The following is a 15,856-nucleotide window of genomic DNA, read 5'->3' on the forward strand; positions in this document are numbered from 1 at the left end:
GAATGAAATCCACTGCATTTAATCACGCTGCATGTAATCCATGGAATTTAATCGGGATTCATTTTACTAAGCTGTATGGAATCGACTGTATTTAATCACGCTGCATGGAATCAACTGCATTCAATCGGGATTCATTTTACAAGGCTGCATGGAGTTCACTGCATTCAATCACAATGCATGGAATCCACTGCATTCAATCGGGATGCTTTGGGCCATGCTGCAGAAAATCCACTGCATTCAATCGGGATGCACTGGGCCTCGCTGCATGGACTCCACTGCATTCAATTTGTATCCATTGCGCTGCAATGCATGGAATCCTCTGCATTCAATGACGCTGCATGGAATCCACTGCATTCAATCGGGATGCTTTGGGGCATGCTTCATGAAATCCACTGCATTCAATCATGCTGCATGGAATCCACTGCACTCCATCATGCTGCATAAAATCCACTGCATTCAATAGGGTTGCATTTCTTCACACTGCAGGGAATACAATGCATTCAATCGGGATGCATTTTAACACTCTGCATGGATTACACTGCTGCATAATGTATTACACTGCTGCAAACATGCTGCATATAATCCACTGCATTCAATCGGGATGATTTGGGCCATGCTGCATAAAATCCACTGCATTCCATCGGGATGCATTGGGCCTCGCTGCATGGACTCCACTGCATACAATCCGGATCCATTGCGCCACAAGGAATGGAATCTTCTGCATTCATTGATGCTGCATGGAATCCACTGCATTCAATTGGGATGCTTTGGGCCATGCTGCATATCATCCAGTGCATTCAATTGGGATGCATTTGGCCTCGCTCCATTGACTCCACTGCATACAATAAGGATCAATTGCAACACAATGCATGGAATCCTCTGCATTCAATGATGCTCCATTGAATCCAGTGCACTCAATCAGGATGCTTTGGGCCATGCTGCATAAAATCCACTGCATTCAATAGGGTTCCAACACTTCACGCTGCATGGAATCCACTGCATTCAATCAGGATGCTTTGGGCCATGCTTAATAAATTCCACTGCATTCAACGACGCTGCATGGAATCCACCGAATTTAATTGGGATACATTATACTAAGCTGTATCGAATCCACTGCATTCAATCAGGATGCATTTTACCACATTGCATGGGGTTCACTGCATTCAATCATGCTGCACGTAATCCACTGCATTCAATCAGGATGCTTTGGGCCATGCTCCATAAAATCGAATGCATTCAATCATGCTGCACGTAATCCACTGCATTCAATCGGGATGCATTTTACCAGGCTGCATGGAATCCACTGCATTCAATAACGCTGCATGGAATCCACTGCATTCAATCGGGATGCATTTTTCCAGGCTGCATGGAATCCACTGCATTCAATCACGCTGCATGGAATCCACTGCATTCAATCGGGATGCATTTTACCAGGCTGCATGGAATCCACTGCATTCAATCACGCTGCATGGAATCCACTGCATTCAATCACGCTGCATGGAATCCACTGCATTCAATCGGGATGCATTTTACCAGGCTGCCTGGAATCCATGCATTCATCACACTGCATGGACTCCACTGCATACAATCGGGATCCATTGCGCCACAATGCATGGAATACTCTGCATTCAATGATGCTCCATGGACTCCACTGCATTCAATCAGGATGCTTTGGGCCATGCTGCATAAAATCCACTGCATTCAATCATGCTGCATGGAATCCACTGCATTCAATCATGCTGCATAATATCCACTGCATTCAAAATGTTCCATTATTTCACGCTGCATGGAATCCACTGCATTCAATCGGGATGCATTTTACCTCGCTGCATGAAGTACACTGCATTCAATCTCAATGCATGGAATCCACTGCATTCAATCGGGATGTTTTGGGCCATGCTGCATAAAATCCACTGCATTCAACGGTATGCATTGGGCCTCGCTGAATGGACTCCACTGCATACAATCGGGATCCATTGCGCCAAAATGCAAGGAATCCTCTGCATTCAATGGCGCTGCATGGAATCCACTGCATTCAATCGGGATGCATTTTACCACGCTGCATGGATTACACTGCATTCAATCACAATGCATGGACTCCACCGCATAAAATCGGGATCCATTGCGCCACAATGCATGGAATCCTCTGCATTCAATGACGCTGCATGGAATCCACTGCATTCAAAAGGGATGGTTTGGGCCATGCTGCATAAAATCCACTGCATTCAATCGGGATGCATTGGGCCTCTCTGCATGGACTCCACAGCATTACATCTGGCTGCATGGACTCCACTGCATTATATCTCGCTGCATGGAATCCTCTGCATTCAATGACGCTGCATGGAATCCACTGCATTCAATCGGGATGCATTTTACCAGGCTGCATGGAATCCACTGCATTCATTCGGGATGCATTGGGCCTCACTGCATGGACTCCACTGCATTCAATCGGGATCCATTGCACCACAATGAATGGAATCCTCTGCATTCAATGACGCTACATGTAATCCACTGCTACCAATCGGGATGCATTTTACCAGGCTTCATGGAATGCACTGCATTCAATCACGCTGCATGGAATCCACTGCTTTCAATCGGAATTCATTTTACCACGCTGCATGGATTACACTGCATTCAATCACAATGCATGGAATCCACTGCATTCAATGAAGCTGCATGGAATCCACTGCATTCAATCGGGATGCTTTGGGCCAGGCTGAATAAAATCCACTGCATTCACTCGGGATGCATGGGCCTCGCTGCATGGACTCCACTGCATTAAATCTCGCTGCATGGAATCCTCTGCATTCAATGACGCTACATGGAATCCACTGCGCTCAATCAGGATGCATTTTACAACGCTGCATGTATTACAATGCATTCAATCACAATGCATGGAATCCACTGCATTCAATCGGGATGCTTTCAGCCATGCTGCATAAAATCCACTACATTCAATTGGGATGCATTGGGTCTCACTGCATGGACTCCACCACATAAAATCGGGATCCATTGCGCAACAATGCATGGAATCCTCTGCATTCAATGACGCTGCATTGAATCCACTGCATTCAATCGGGATGCTTTGGGCCATTCTGCATAAACTCCACTGCAATCAATAGGGTTCCCTTTCTTCATGCTGCATGGAATACACTGATATCAATCACGCTGCATGGAATCCACTGCATTCAAACAGGAGGCATTTTACCAAGCTGCATGGAATCCACTGCATTTAATCACGCTGCATGGAATCCACTGCATTCAATCAGGATGCATTTTTCCAGGGTGCATGGAATCCACTGCATTCAATAATGCTGCAGGAAACCACTGCATTCTATCATGCTGCATGGAATCCACTGCATTAAATAGGGTTCCATTTCTTCACCCTGCATGGAATCCACTGCATTCAATCACGCTGCATGTAAACCACTGCATTCAATCGGGATGCATTTAACCAGGCTGCATGGAATCCATGCATTCATCACGCTGCATGGACTCCACTGCATACAATCGGGATCCATTGCGCCACAAGGCATGGAATACTCTGCATTCAATCGGGATGCTTTGGGCCATGCTGCATAAAATCTACTGCATTCAATCATGCTGCATGAAATCCACTGCATTGAATGACGCTGCATAAAATCCACTGCATTCAATAGGGTTCCATTTCTTCACACTTCATGGAATACTGCATTCAATCACGCTTCATGGAATCCACTGCATTCAATCGGGATGAATTTTACAACCCTGAATGGAGTACACTGCATTCAATCACAATGCATGGAATCCACTGCATTCCATCGGGATGCTTTGGGCCATGCCTCATAAAATCCACTGAATTCAATCGGGATGCCTTGGGCCTCGCTGCATGGACTCCACTGCATACAATCAGGATCCATTGCGCCACAATGCATGGAATCCTCGCATTCATTGACGCTGCATGTAATCCAATGTATTCAATCGGGATGCTTTGGGCCATGCTGCATAAAATCCACTACATTCAATCATGCTTCATGGAATCCACTGCACTCAATCATGCTGCATAAAATCCACTGCATACAATAGGGTTCCATAACTTCACACTGTATGGAATACACTTCATTCCATCACGCTGCATGGAATCCACTGCATTTAATCGGGATGCATTTTACCACGCTGCATGGATTACACTGCATTCAATCATGCTGCAGGGAATCCACTGTATTCAATCGGGATGTTTTGAGCCATGCTGCTTAAAATCCACTGCATTCAATCAGGATGCATTTGGCCTCGCTGCATGGACTCCACTGCATAAAATCTGGATCCATTGCGCAACAATGCATGGAATCCTCTGCATTCAATGACGCTGCATGGAATCCACTGCATTCAATCGGGATGTTTTGGGCCATGCTGCATATAATCCACTGCATTCAATCGGGATGCCTTGGGCCTCACTGCATGGACTCCACTGCATGCAATCGGGATCCATTGCGCCACAATGCATGGAATCCTCTGCATTCAATGACGCTGCATGGAATCCACTGCATTCAATCGGGATGCTTTGGGCCATGCTGTATAAAATCCACTGCATCAATCATGCTGCATGGAATCCACTGCATTCAATCATGCTGCATAATATTCACTGCATTCAATAGTGTACCTTTTCTTCACACTGCATGAAATACACTGCATTCAATCACGCTGTATGGAATAAACTGCATTCAATCGGGATGCATTTAACCACGCTGCATGGATTACACTGCATTCAATGACGCTGCATGGAATCCACTGCATTCAATCGGGATGCTTTGGGGCATGCTTCATGAAATCCACTGCATTCAATCATGCTGCATGGAATCCACTGCATTCAATAGGGTTCCATTTCTTCACGCTGAATGGAATACAGTGCATGCAATCACGCTGCATTGACTCCACTTGATAAAATCGGGATCCATTGCGCCACAATGCATGGAATCCTCTGAATTCAATGACGCTGCATGGAATCCACTGCAATCAATCGGGATGCTTTGGGCCATGGTGCATAAAATCCACTGCATGCAATCATGCTGCATGGAATCCACTGCATTCAATAGGGTTCCATTGCTTCACGCTGCATGGAATCCACTGCATTCAATCACGCTGCATGGAATCCACTGCATTCAATCGGGATGCATTTTACCACGCTGCATGGAGTACACTGCATTCAATCACAATGCATGTAATCCACTGCATTCAATCTGGATGCATTGGGCCATGCTGCATAAAATCCACTGCATTCAATCGTGCTGCATAAAATCCACTGCATTCAATTGGGTTCCATTTCGTAACACTACATGGAATACACTGCATTCAATCACGCTGTATGGAATAAACTGCATTCAATCGGGATGCATTTAACCACGCTGCATGGATTACACTTCATTCAATCACAATGCATGGAATCCACTGCATTCTATCAGGATGCTTTGGGCCATGCTGCATAAAATCCACTGCATTCAATAGGGTTCCATTTCTTCACGCTGCATGGAATCCACTGCATTCAATAGGGTTCCATTCCTTCACGCTGCATGGAATCCACCTCATTCAATAGGGATGCATTTTACCATGCTGCATGGATTACACTGCATTCAATCGCAATGCATAGAATCCACTGCATTCAATCGGGGTGCATTTTACACCGCTGAATGAAATCCACTGCATTTAATCACGCTGCATGTAATCCATGGAATTTAATCGGGATTCATTTTACTAAGCTGTATGGAATCGACTGTATTTAATCACGCTGCATGGAATCAACTGCATTCAATCGGGATTCATTTTACAAGGCTGCATGGAGTTCACTGCATTCAATCACAATGCATGGAATCCACTGCATTCAATCGGGATAATTTGGGCCATGCTGCATAAAATCCACTGCATTCAATCATGCTGCATGGAATCCACTGCATTCGACCATGCTGAATAAAATCCCATGCATTAAATATAGTTCAATTTCTTCACGCTGCATGGAATCCACTGCATTCAATCAGAATCCATTTTACAACGCTGCATGTATTACACTGTTTCAATCACGCTGCATGGAATCCACTGCATTCAATCGGGATGCTTTCGGCCATGCTACATAAAATACACTGCATTCAATCATGCTGCATAATATCCGCTCCATAGTATCCCCTGCATTCATTCATGCTGTAAAAAAACCACTGCATTCAATAAGGTTCCATTTCTTCACGATGCATGTTATACACTGCATTCAATCATGCTGCATTTAATTCACTGCATTCAATCGGGATGCATTTTACCACGCTGCATGGATTAAACCGCATTCAATCACAATGCATGGAATCCACTGCATTCAATCGGGGTGATTTTGGCCATGCTGCATAAAATCCACTGCATTAGTTCGGGATGCATTGGGCCTCACTGCATGGACTCCACTGCATACAATCGGGATCCATTGCGCCAAAATGCATTGAATCTTCTGCATTCAATGACGCTGCATGGAATCCACTGCATTCAATCGGGATGCTTTGGGCCATGCTGCATAAAATCCACTGCATTCAATCATGCTGCATGGAATCCACTGCATTCAATCATGCTGCATAAAATTCACTGCATTCAATAGGGTTTCATTTTTTCATGCTGCATGGAATCCACTGCATTCAATCATGCTGCATGGAATCCAATGCATTCCATCGGGATGCATTTTACCAGGCTGCATGGAATTCACTGCATTCAATCAACATGCACGGAATCCACTGCATTCAATCGGGATGCATTTTACTAGGCTGCATGGAATCCTCTGCATTCAATGATGCTGCATGGAATCCACTGCATTCAATCGGGATGTATTTTAACACGCTGCGTGGTATCCACCGCAATGAATAACGCTGCATGGAATCCAATGCATTCAATCGGGATGAATTTTAAAAGGCCGCATGGAATCCAGTGCATTCAATCAGGAACCATTGCGCCTTGATGCATGGAATTAGTGCATTCAATGAGAATCAATTGCACCACACTGCATGAAATCCACTGACTCAATCGGGATGTTTTGGGCCATGCTGCATAAAATCCACTGCATTCAACGGGATGCATTGGGCCTCGCTGAATGGACTCCAGTGCATACAATCGGGATCCATTGCGCCAAAATGCAAGGAATCCTCTGCATTCAATGGCGCTGCATGGAATCCACTGCATTCAATCGGGATGCATTTTACCACGCTGCATGGATTACACTGCATTCAATCACAATGCATGGACTCCACCGCATAAAATCGGGATCCATTGCGCCACAATGCATGGAATCCTCTGCATTCAATGACGCTGCATGGAATCCACTGCATTCAAAAGGGATGGTTTGGGCCATGCTGCATAAAATCCACTGCATTCAATCGGGATGCATTGGGCCTCTCTGCATGGACTCCACAGCATTACATCTGGCTGCATGGACTCCACTGCATTATATCTCGCTGCATGGAATCCTCTGCATTCAATGACGCTGCATGGAATCCACTGCATTCAATCGGGATGCATTTTACCAGGCTGCATGGAATCCACTGCATTCAATCGGGATGCATTGGGCCTCACTGCATGGACTCCACTGCATTCAATCGGGATCCATTGCACCACAATGAATGGAATCCTCTGCATTCAATGACGCTACATGTAATCCACTGCTACCAATCGGGATGCATTTTACCAGGCTTCATGGAATGCACTGCATTCAATCACGCTGCATGGAATCCACTGCTTTCAATCGGAATTCATTTTACCACGCTGCATGGATTACACTGCATTCAATCACAATGCATGGAATCCACTGCATTCAATGAAGCTGCATGGAATCCACTGCATTCAATCGGGATGCTTTGGGCCAGGCTGAATAAAATCCACTGCATTCACTCGGGATGCATGGGCCTCGCTGCATGGACTCCACTGCATTAAATCTCGCTGCATGGAATCCTCTGCATTCAATGACGCTACATGGAATCCACTGCGCTCAATCAGGATGCATTTTACAACGCTGCATGTATTACAATGCATTCAATCACAATGCATGGAATCCACTGCATTCAATCGGGATGCTTTCAGCCATGCTGCATAAAATCCACTACATTCAATTGGGATGCATTGGGTCTCACTGCATGGACTCCACCGCATAAAATCGGGATCCATTGCACAACAATGCATGGAATCCTCTGCATTCAATGACGCTGCATTGAATCCACTGCATTCAATCGGGATGCTTTGGGCCATTCTGCATAAACTCCACTGCATTCAATAGGGTTCCCTTTCTTCATGCTGCATGGAATACACTGATATCAATCACGCTGCATGGAATCCACTGCATTCAATCAGGAGGCATTTTACCAAGCTGCATGGAATCCACTGCATTTAATCACGCTGCATGGAATCCACTGCATTCAATCAGGATGCATTTTTCCAGGGTGCATGGAATCCACTGCATTCAATAATGCTGCAGGAAACCACTGCATTCTATCATGCTGCATGGAATCCACTGCATTAAATAGGGTTCCATTTCTTCACCCTGCATGGAATCCACTGCATTCAATCACGCTGCATGTAAACCACTGCATTCAATCGGGATGCATTTAACCAGGCTGCATGGAATCCATGCATTCATCACGCTGCATGGACTCCACTGCATACAATCGGGATCCATTGCGCCACAAGGCATGGAATACTCTGCATTCAATCGGGATGCTTTGGGCCATGCTGCATAAAATCTACTGCATTCAATCATGCTGCATGAAATCCACTGCATTGAATGACGCTGCATAAAATCCACTGCATTCAATAGGGTTCCATTTCTTCACACTTCATGGAATACTGCATTCAATCACGCTTCATGGAATCCACTGCATTCAATCGGGATGAATTTTACAACCCTGAATGGAGTACACTGCATTCAATCACAATGCATGGAATCCACTGCATTCCATCGGGATGCTTTGGGCCATGCCTCATAAAATCCACTGAATTCAATCGGGATGCCTTGGGCCTCGCTGCATGGACTCCACTGCATACAATCAGGATCCATTGCGCCACAATGCATGGAATCCTCGCATTCATTGACGCTGCATGTAATCCAATGTATTCAATCGGGATGCTTTGGGCCATGCTGCATAAAATCCACTACATTCAATCATGCTTCATGGAATCCACTGCACTCAATCATGCTGCATAAAATCCACTGCATACAATAGGGTTCCATAACTTCACACTGTATGGAATACACTTCATTCCATCACGCTGCATGGAATCCACTGCATTTAATCGGGATGCATTTTACCACGCTGCATGGATTACACTGCATTCAATCATGCTGCAGGGAATCCACTGTATTCAATCGGGATGTTTTGAGCCATGCTGCTTAAAATCCACTGCATTCAATCAGGATGCATTTGGCCTCGCTGCATGGACTCCACTGCATAAAATCTGGATCCATTGCGCAACAATGCATGGAATCCTCTGCATTCAATGACGCTGCATGGAATCCACTGCATTCAATCGGGATGTTTTGGGCCATGCTGCATATAATCCACTGCATTCAATCGGGATGCCTTGGGCCTCACTGCATGGACTCCACTGCATGCAATCGGGATCCATTGCGCCACAATGCATGGAATCCTCTGCATTCAATGACGCTGCATGGAATCCACTGCATTCAATCGGGATGCTTTGGGCCATGCTGTATAAAATCCACTGCATCAATCATGCTGCATGGAATCCACTGCATTCAATCATGCTGCATAATATTCACTGCATTCAATAGTGTACCTTTTCTTCACACTGCATGAAATACACTGCATTCAATCACGCTGTATGGAATAAACTGCATTCAATCGGGATGCATTTAACCACGCTGCATGGATTACACTGCATTCAATGACGCTGCATGGAATCCACTGCATTCAATCGGGATGCTTTGGGGCATGCTTCATGAAATCCACTGCATTCAATCATGCTGCATGGAATCCACTGCATTCAATAGGATTCCATTTCTTCACGCTGAATGGAATACAGTGCATGCAATCACGCTGCATTGACTCCACTTGATAAAATCGGGATCCATTGCGCCACAATGCATGGAATCCTCTGAATTCAATGACGCTGCATGGAATCCACTGCAATCAATCGGGATGCTTTGGGCCATGGTGCATAAAATCCACTGCATGCAATCATGCTGCATGGAATCCACTGCATTCAATAGGGTTCCATTGCTTCACGCTGCATGGAATCCACTGCATTCAATCACGCTGCATGGAATCCACTGCATTCAATCGGGATGCATTTTACCACGCTGCATGGAGTACACTGCATTCAATCACAATGCATGTAATCCACTGCATTCAATCTGGATGCATTGGGCCATGCTGCATAAATCCACTGCATTCAATCGTGCTGCATAAAATCCACTGCATTCAATTGGGTTCCATTTCGTAACACTACATGGAATACACTGCATTCAATCACGCTGTATGGAATAAACTGCATTCAATCGGGATGCATTTAACCACGCTGCATGGATTACACTTCATTCAATCACAATGCATGGAATCCACTGCATTCTATCAGGATGCTTTGGGCCATGCTGCATAAAATCCACTGCATTCAATAGGGTTCCATTTCTTCACGCTGCATGGAATCCACTGCATTCAATAGGGTTCCATTCCTTCACGCTGCATGGAATCCACCTCATTCAATAGGGATGCATTTTACCACGCTGCATGGATTACACTGCATTCAATCGCAATGCATAGAATCCACTGCATTCAATCGGGGTGCATTTTACACCGCTGAATGAAATCCACTGCATTTAATCACGCTGCATGTAATCCATGGAATTTAATCGGGATTCATTTTACTAAGCTGTATGGAATCGACTGTATTTAATCACGCTGCATGGAATCAACTGCATTCAATCGGGATTCATTTTACAAGGCTGCATGGAGTTCACTGCATTCAATCACAATGCATGGAATCCACTGCATTCAATCGGGATAATTTGGGCCATGCTGCATAAAATCCACTGCATTCAATCATGCTGCATGGAATCCACTGCATTCGACCATGCTGAATAAAATCCCATGCATTAAATATAGTTCAATTTCTTCACGCTGCATGGAATCCACTGCATTCAATCAGAATCCATTTTACAACGCTGCATGTATTACACTGTTTCAATCACGCTGCATGGAATCCACTGCATTCAATCGGGATGCTTTCGGCCATGCTACATAAAATACACTGCATTCAATCATGCTGCATAATATCCGCTCCATAGTATCCCCTGCATTCATTCATGCTGTAAAAAAACCACTGCATTCAATAAGGTTCCATTTCTTCACGATGCATGTTATACACTGCATTCAATCATGCTGCATTTAATTCACTGCATTCAATCGGGATGCATTTTACCACGCTGCATGGATTAAACCGCATTCAATCACAATGCATGGAATCCACTGCATTCAATCGGGGTGATTTTGGCCATGCTGCATAAAATCCACTGCATTAGTTCGGGATGCATTGGGCCTCACTGCATGGACTCCACTGCATACAATCGGGATCCATTGCGCCAAAATGCATTGAATCTTCTGCATTCAATGACGCTGCATGGAATCCACTGCATTCAATCGGGATGCTTTGGGCCATGCTGCATAAAATCCACTGCATTCAATCATGCTGCATGGAATCCACTGCATTCAATCATGCTGCATAAAATTCACTGCATTCAATAGGGTTTCATTTTTTCATGCTGCATGGAATCCACTGCATTCAATCATGCTGCATGGAATCCAATGCATTCCATCGGGATGCATTTTACCAGGCTGCATGGAATTCACTGCATTCAATCAACATGCACGGAATCCACTGCATTCAATCGGGATGCATTTTACTAGGCTGCATGGAATCCTCTGCATTCAATGATGCTGCATGGAATCCACTGCATTCAATCGGGATGTATTTTAACACGCTGCGTGGTATCCACCGCAATGAATAACGCTGCATGGAATCCAATGCATTCAATCGGGATGAATTTTAAAAGGCCGCATGGAATCCAGTGCATTCAATCAGGAACCATTGCGCCTTGATGCATGGAATTAGTGCATTCAATGAGAATCAATTGCACCACACTGCAGGAAATCCACTGACTCAATCGGGATGTTTTGGGCCATGCTGCATAAAATCCACTGCATTCAACGGGATGCATTGGGCCTCGCTGAATGGACTCCAGTGCATACAATCGGGATCCATTGCGCCAAAATGCAAGGAATCCTCTGCATTCAATGGCGCTGCATGGAATCCACTGCATTCAATCGGGATGCATTTTACCACGCTGCATGGATTACACTGCATTCAATCACAATGCATGGACTCCACCGCATAAAATCGGGATCCATTGCGCCACAATGCATGGAATCCTCTGCATTCAATGACGCTGCATGGAATCCACTGCATTCAAAAGGGATGGTTTGGGCCATGCTGCATAAAATCCACTGCATTCCATCGGGATGCATTGGGCCTCTCTGCATGGACTCCACAGCATTACATCTGGCTGCATGGACTCCACTGCATTATATCTCGCTGCATGGAATCCTCTGCATTCAATGACGCTGCATGGAATCCACTGCATTCAATCGGGATGCATTTTACCAGGCTGCATGGTATCCACTGCATTCAATCAGGATGCATTGGGCCTCACTGCATGGACTCCACTGCATTCAATCGGGATCCATTGCACCACAATGAATGGAATCCTCTGCATTCAATGACGCTACATGTAATCCACTGCTACCAATCGGGATGCATTTTACCAGGCTTCATGGAATGCACTGCATTCAATCACGCTGCATGGAATCCACTGCTTTCAATCGGAATTCATTTTACCACGCTGCATGGATTACACTGCATTCAATCACAATGCATGGAATCCACTGCATTCAATGAAGCTGCATGGAATCCACTGCATTCAATCGGGATGCTTTGGGCCAGGCTGAATAAAATCCACTGCATTCACTCGGGATGCATGGGCCTCGCTGCATGGACTCCACTGCATTAAATCTCGCTGCATGGAATCCTCTGCATTCAATAACGCTACATGGAATCCACTGCGCTCAATCAGGATGCATTTTACAACGCTGCATGTATTACAATGCATTCAATCACAATGCATGGAATCCACTGCATTCAATGACGCTACATGGAATCCACTGCGCTCAATCAGGATGCATTTTACAACGCTGCATGTATTACAATGCATTCAATCACAATGCATGGAATCCACTGCATTCAATCGGGATGCTTTCAGCCATGCTGCATAAAATCCACTACATTCAATTGGGATGCATTGGGTCTCACTGCATGGACTCCACCACATAAAATCGGGATCCATTGCGCAACAATGCATGGAATCCTCTGCATTCAATGACGCTGCATTGAATCCACTGCATTCAATCGGGATGCTTTGGGCCATTCTGCATAAACTACACTGCAATCAATAGGGTTCCCTTTCTTCATGCTGCATGGAATCCACTGCATTTAATCACGCTGCATGGAATCCACTGCATTCAATCAGGATGAATTTTTCCAGGGTGCATGGAATCCACTGCATTCAATAATGCTGCAGGAAACCACTGCATTCTATCATGCTGCATGGAATCCACTGCATTAAATAGGGTTCCATTTCTTCACCCTGCATGGAATCCACTGCATTCAATCACGCTGCATGTAAACCACTGCATTCAATCTGGATGCATTTAACCAGGCTGCATGGAATCCATGCATTCATCACGCTGCATGGACTCCACTGCATACAATCGGGATCCATTGCGCCACAAGGCATGGAATACTCTGCATTCAATCGGGATGCTTTGGGCCATGCTGCATAAAATCTACTGCATTCAATCATGCTGCATGAAATCCACTGCATTGAATGACGCTGCATAAAATCCACTGCATTCAATAGGGTTCCATTTCTTCACACTTCATGGAATACTGCATTCAATCACGCTTCATGGAATCCACTGCATTCAATCGGGATGAATTTTACAACCCTGAATGGAGTACACTGTATTCAATCACAATGCATGGAATCCACTGCATTCCATCGGGATGCTTTGGGCCATGCCTCATAAAATCCACTGAATTCAATCGGGATGCCTTGGGCCTCGCTGCATGGACTCCACTGCATACAATCAGGATCCATTGCGCCACAATGCATGGAATCCTCGCATTCATTGACGCTGCATGTAATCCAATGTATTCAATTGGGATGCTTTGGGCCATGCTGCATAAAATCCACTACATTCAATCATGCTTCATGGAATCCACTGCACTCAATCATGCTGCATAAAATCCACTGCATACAATAGGGTTCCATAACTTCACACTGTATGGAATACACTTCATTCCATCACGCTGCATGGAATCCACTGCATTTAATCGGGATGCATTTTACCACGCTGCATGGATTACACTGCATTCAATCATGCTGCAGGGAATCCACTGTATTCAATCGGGATGTTTTGAGCCATGCTGCTTAAAATCCACTGCATTCAATCAGGATGCATTTGGCCTCGCTGCATGGACTCCACTGCATAAAATCTGGATCCATTGCGCAACAATGCATGGAATCCTCTGCATTCAATGACGCTGCATGGAATCCACTGCATTCAATCGGGATGTTTTGGGCCATGCTGCATATAATCCACTGCATTCAATCGGGATGCCTTGGGCCTCACTGCATGGACTCCACTGCATGCAATCGGGATCCATTGCGCCACAATGCATGGAATCCTCTGCATTCAATGACGCTGCATGGAATCCACTGCATTCAATCGGGATGCTTTGGGCCATGCTGTATAAAATCCACTGCATCAATCATGCTGCATGGAATCCACTGCATTCAATCATGCTGCATAATATTCACTGCATTCAATAGTGTACCTTTTCTTCACACTGCATGAAATACACTGCATTCAATCACGCTGTATGGAATAAACTGCATTCAATCGGGATGCATTTAACCACGCTGCATGGATTACACTGCATTCAATGACGCTGCATGGAATCCACTGCATTCAATCGGGATGCTTTGGGGCATGCTTCATGAAATCCACTGCATTCAATCATGCTGCATGGAATCCACTGCATTCAATAGGGTTCCATTTCTTCACGCTGAATGGAATACAGTGCATGCAATCACGCTGCATTGACTCCACTTGATAAAATCGGGATCCATTGCGCCACAATGCATGGAATCCTCTGAATTCAATGACGCTGCATGGAATCCACTGCAATCAATCGGGATGCTTTGGGCCATGGTGCATAAAATCCACTGCATGCAATCATGCTGCATGGAATCCACTGCATTCAATAGGGTTCCATTGCTTCACGCTGCATGGAATCCACTGCATTCAATCACGCTGCATGGAATCCACTGCATTCAATCGGGATGCATTTTACCACGCTGCATGGAGTACACTGCATTCAATCACAATGCATGTAATCCACTGCATTCAATCTGGATGCATTGGGCCATGCTGCATAAAATCCACTGCATTCAATCGTGCTGCATAAAATCCACTGCATTCAATTGGGTTCCATTTCGTAACACTACATGGAATACACTGCATTCAATCACGCTGTATGGAATAAACTGCATTCAATCGGGATGCATTTAACCACGCTGCATGGATTACACTTCATTCAATCACAATGCATGGAATCCACTGCATTCTATCAGGATGCTTTGGGCCATGCTGCATAAAATCCACTGCATTCAATAGGGTTCCATTTCTTCACGCTGCATGGAATCCACTGCATTCAATAGGGTTCCATTCCTTCA

This window comes from Sus scrofa, chromosome 18 (assembly GCF_054392235.1).
Source record: "Sus scrofa isolate SSC_HxYL_T2T_F1_AM1 chromosome 18, Sscrofa_HxYL_maternal_Yorkshire_Landrace_v2.0, whole genome shotgun sequence".
NCBI classification, from domain to species: Eukaryota; Metazoa; Chordata; class Mammalia; order Artiodactyla; family Suidae; genus Sus; species Sus scrofa.